At 44.3% G+C, this 5559-nt stretch overlaps 1 pseudogene; it reads left to right on the top strand.

The window, feature by feature from the left end:
• Positions 1-389: 389 nt before the first annotated feature.
• On the top strand, positions 390-1724 carry LOC126935995 (C-terminal-binding protein 2-like; annotated as a pseudogene).
• The last annotated feature ends 3835 nt before the right edge of the window (positions 1725-5559 follow it).

Genomic DNA, 5559 nt, shown 5'->3' with positions numbered 1-5559 from the left:
GCTCCGACTGGAGTGGCAGGTCCAGCCAGATGCCGCTTCACGCCAGCGGGTGCCCAGCACCTCTCCGGTCCGTGGGGCCCCCAGCAGGGGAGGAGCCTCAAGACCACACGGACCCCCTGGGTGGGCCCCCAGCTTGCTTCCCAGGCTCAGAGCAGGGGCAGGAACCTGGCTCCCCCGGGCCGGAGCTGCCTCTACCCCCTGGTATTGTGGACTACGGCACTCCAGACCTGGGGTAGTGGTGAGGTTCGTTGACTGACTGCGCGATGCAGACTGCGTTGCAAGCGAATGGATTCATAGTGGTATCATGCACTCAGACTCCTGCGAGTTCCCATAAGTTCTCAGAGGACTGCTTTGCCTTTTGATCTAATAATTGCAAAGTTCCATAAAGAATGGCACTTGTGGATAAGCACAAAGTCAAGAGACAGCGATTGGACAGAATTTGTGAAGGTATCATGAATGGACCCCGGCACTCCCACCCCTGGTGGTGCTGCTGCGCGGCGGAGATTGCACCGCGGCCTAAGAACCTGGCCACCATGGCCTTCTGTGACGCGCAGTCCTCACAGGAAATCCACGAGACAGATTTAAATGAAGCTGTGGGCACCATGATGTACCACACCATCACCCTCACCAGGAAGGACTGGAAAAGTTCAAGGCCCTGAGAGTCATTGTGCGGATAGGCAGTGGCAAAGACAACGTGGACATCAAGACTGCGGCGAGCTTGGAATTGCTGTGTGCAACATCTCGTCCAGAGCCGTGGAAGAGAAGGCCGACTCCACCGTCTGCCACATCCTCAATCTGTACCGGAGGAACACGTGGGTGTGCCAGGCACTGCGGGAAGGCACGTGAGTTCAAAGCATGGAGCAGATCCACGACGTGGCCTCAGGAGCGGTCCGCATCCGTGGGTAGACGCTGTGGGTCTCATGAGCTTTGGTTGCACGGGGCAGGCGGTAGCAGTTCAAGCCAAGGCCTTTGGATTCAGAGTCATATTGTATGACCCCTACTTGCAGGATGAGATAGAATGGTCCCTGGGCATTCAGAGGGTCTACACCCTGCAGGAATTGCTGTGTCAGAGTGACTGCGTCTCCTTGCACTACAATCTCAATGAACAGAACCACCACCTCATCAACGACTTTACTATAAAGCAGATGAGGCAGGGAGCATTCTTTGTGAACGCAGCCCGTGGTGGCCTGGTGGGCGAGAAAGCCTTAGCACAGACCCTCAAGGAGGGCAGGATAGGAGGGACAACTTTGTTCAGGGTCCATTGAAAGATGCCCCAAATCTCATCTGCATTCCTCACACTGCCTGGTATAACGAGCAGGCGTCGCTGGAGATGAGGGAGGCGGCTGCCACTGAGATCCACCAAGCCATCAAAGTTCGCATCCCAGAAAGCTTAAGAAACTGTGTGAACAAGGAATTCTTTGTCACATCAGCTCCTTGGTCAGTAGACTGGCAAACAATTCATCCTGAGCTAAATGGTGCCACATACAGATATCCGCCAGGCATCCTGAGTGTGGCTCCAGGCGGACTTCCTGCAGCCATGGAAGGGATCATCCCTGGAGGCATCCCAGTGATTCACAACCTCCCAACAGTGGCACATCCTTCCCAAGCGCCCTCTCCCAACCAGCCCACAAAACACGGGGACAATCGAGAGCACCCCAAGGAGGAATAGCAGACAATGCTGAAAAGTAATCATTCAGATGCATATGGGACCAAGAGACAGTGAAACATAGATGAACTAAGAGAAAAAGAATCTGATGGTCTTTTTAACTGATTCTGGACATATGCATCGTTGATGTTGCAGTGTTAAAACTGCAAGAGCTGGAAAGCTGAAGATGTCTTCTGATTACAGAAGCGCTGAAAGATGAGGATGTGATTTATTAACGATCAACTTCTGTTATTGTGTGTTAAATTTTTCATCTATGCATCAAATCACAAAGAATAAGTAGAGCGTTTTCCTTTATCAGTCCCTTGGGTAGAGCAGGTCCTGAACACCCTGCTCTAGAATGTTGCATCAGGAGTTCAAACATCAAAATAAAAAATATTAAGAGGAAATCCTCATCCTGTGACTCTAGTTCTTTCATTCTACAGGGGCTGGTTACCTCTTCTTGCTAATAGGAAGATCACATTACTACAAAGTGGGGAGAAAGCTCTTTGCCTGTGGTACGCTCCTGCATGCGTAGGACTGAAGACAGTACAGGCTCCTGTAGAGAGAAAAGTCTCTCACATCTGAACTGCATACTGAGCAGGCAAGTTGGTCGTAAGTTTAGTAAAACCCTCTGATGATGAAAAACAAATATTAAGTTTCACAAGCTATTTGTACTCAAATGTGTTTTCTCAGTTTCAGATCCTCTGCTATTTTATTGAGTGGAAAGTCTTGAACTAAAAGAGTTCAAGAATAATAATGAACAAACCCACTTTTTTCAACTTTGATAAAGTATTCTTTTCTTCATGTGATATGTTATACGAGAACACTTCAGATGTATTAGATGTGACTTATTTTAACAAATCCTATGAGATTTGTTTCAACTAGTTACATGTTCTATTCATAATCTTTTGTGAATCATTGCCTGTTTAAAAAGATGGCCTATTTGGAGCCTTTGTGCAGGTACAATTCTGTTTTTGTGACAAAAGAAAAACTTTAAAATTGTCCCAAACAGAAAAATAATGGCTAACAGGAGTATGTTTTGTTTTAGTGTGAGTTACCATTACTGTATTTCTTTATTGTAAAGGCAGACATTTAGTGTTCAGTGCAGTTTTCAATAAAAAGTAATTAAATTTTAAAAAAGAGAGAAATGGCTTTGGCAGATCAAATGGCAAAGGCCATAGCAGAGTTCAATAGTCATGAAGAATATGAGGTCTATGAGGTAGCGTAGCTGCTTCTAACCATCCAGGAGAGTCTAAAGTAATATAATAAAAAGCTCAGGGTTCTAAATTCATGGCTCAAAATACAGCCAGAGATGCAGGAGTTTCCTATAATTGTCCTAAAAGAAACATTTTATGGTTGTCCCCAAAAAATATCTTATCTCTTAGAGCTATTAAATTGATGTAGCTGAAAATTAGACACAGATTCTTATCTTATAGGTTGCCGATTTACAACATAGATTGAATTCATAGTCTCACCAGATTTCATATGTGAAAATTAGGGCAATGATTAGGAAAGACCATTCCAAAAGATTAGAATGGTGACATTTAGGGGAACTCAGTTAATTTTGAAGACCCTTAACCCTTAACTCTACCAAGCTCTCTTACCAGTAGAAACAATTCCTCTTATCTTACCTGATGAGGATGGTCCTGCTTCCTGGTGGAAGACTCTATGACTATTCTCCACCCCCACTGCTTCACACATCCTCCAGACCCATGACTAGAAACAATCTCTGTGCACAGGGAGCCAATTGTAAAGTTGTACCCAGGCAATGCTTACATGACAAAACATGCAAATTTATATCCCAATTAAAAACCTGGAGAATAGGCATAGGAATATGTCCTAACCATGCTTGGGTAGGGAGAGAAGAGCATAATTTTAATTCTGGCTAAATTTATCAGTATGGTTTGCTTACCAGAGATGCTGGAGCTGACGTACACACTCAATAATGTAATACAAGTTCTATTGTTACTTTAGTAGATAAACTGAAACCTGGACTCCATAATAGTCCAGGATGGTTTCTGATGGTTTAGCACTGTCCCCCTAGTGCTGTCTCATGACAGAATTCTCCAGAGATCTGCTTGTCTAGAGTGTGTAGCACCTCCCCCTTTTCTCTCTTCCTCTTGCTCCCACCATTTAAGTTTTGCCTGCTTCCTCTTTGCCTTCCACCATGATTTTAAGTTTCCTGAAGCTTCCTCAGTCATGCTTCCTGCACAGTCTGTGGGACGATGAGTCAAATTTATTTTCTTCACAAATTATCCAGTTTTAGATATGTCTTTATAGCAGTGCCAGAATGGATTAACACAAGCCTCTAGATAGCATCTTCCTCTAATAGAAGGCTGCTTCATCCCCATTGAAAATCTGTTGTTTAGTGTAGCCACTTTCATGCATGATCTTAGCTAGATCTTCTGGATAGCCTGCTGCAGTTTCTAAACCATCCCCATGATCCAGTCACCTTCCACCAGGTCCCTCCTCCAACAATGGGGATTAAAATTTGACATGAGATTTGGGCAGGGACACAAATCCAAACCATGTCAGGGTTTCACAGCTAGAGAGAAGGAGTCAATGCCTGGCTTCAGAGCTTCAGAGCTTCTGCAGTTTGGCATCATCACTCGCTGTCGAACCCTTCACTTTTATGTTATGAAGACAGCTTTTTTCCTTAAACCTCATGAACCAACCACTGCTAGCTTCCAACATTTCTTCTGCAACTTCCTTACCTCTCTCTGCCTTCAGACAGTTGAAGAGAGTGAGAGCCTTGCTCTGGATTAGGTTTTGCCTTAAGGGAATTGTGTGGCTGGGTTGATTGTCTATGCAGGCCACTAGAACTTTCTCCATGTCAGCAATAAGGCTGTTTCACTTTCCCATCGTTTGTGTGTTAACTGGAGTAGAACTTTAAATTTCCTTCAAAAGCTTTTCGTTTACATTCACAACTCAGCTAACTGGTACAAGAAGCCTGGCTTTTGGCCTATCTTGGCTTCAACATGCCTTCCTCACTAAGCTTAATTATTTCTAGCTTTTGATTTAAAGGAAGAGATATGCAAGTGTTCTTCACTTGAATACTTAGAGGCCATTGTAGGTTTATTACCTGGCCAAATTTCAATTGTGTTGTGTCTCAGGGAATAGGGAATAGGGAGACCAGAAGAGAGGGAGAGATATGGCCAATTGATGAAGCAATCAGAACACACACAACACTTATTGAATAAGTTCTTCATCTTATATGGGCACAGTTCATGGTGCCCCAAAACAATTACAACAGTACTATGAAAGCTCACTGATCACAGATCACCATAACAGACATAATAATAATGAAAAGTTTGAAATATTGGGAGAATTACCAAAATGTCTCACAGAGACATGAAGTGAGCACACGCTGTTGGAAAAATGTTGCTGACAGACTTACTCGACACAGGGTTGACACAAACATTCCATTTGTAGAAGCACAGTGTCTGCAAAGTGAAATAAAGCAAAGCACAACAAAACAAGTTACATCTGTATATTTCCTGGGAGAGACCAGAGGACTCCCCCTTTATCTAGACAGAGACAAATACTTTGATGAGGAGAGTACCAGCCTCCTTCAAAGGTGCTAAGTTGCAAAATAGCATATATGCTGGGGATGATGGAAATACTGCCATTGCATGTGTTCCTGAAGCTTAGTGGGGATAATGAGATCCCAGCATTGACTGCGTAGTAACACGCAGAGACCACAAGTGAAGTGGACATTCAAGGCAGCAGGGCCAGAGCAGTAGTCAGAATAGACTGACACACAGAGAACTGTGCTGGTGGCTAATTGACCGTGGAGACCAAGGACTAAAATATACAGGGTAGGCATTAAGGTCCTATTTGATTGTAGAATCAGGGGGTCATAACTTTTCACTAAATTCCCACACTAAAATCAGGTGACTAGAAATACTGTGTAC

This window comes from Macaca thibetana, chromosome 14, assembly GCF_024542745.1.
Source record: "Macaca thibetana thibetana isolate TM-01 chromosome 14, ASM2454274v1, whole genome shotgun sequence".
Classification (NCBI taxonomy): domain Eukaryota; kingdom Metazoa; phylum Chordata; class Mammalia; order Primates; family Cercopithecidae; genus Macaca; species Macaca thibetana.
Note: the sequence above shows the minus strand (reverse complement) of the source record. Positions and strands in the feature narration are given on the sequence as shown.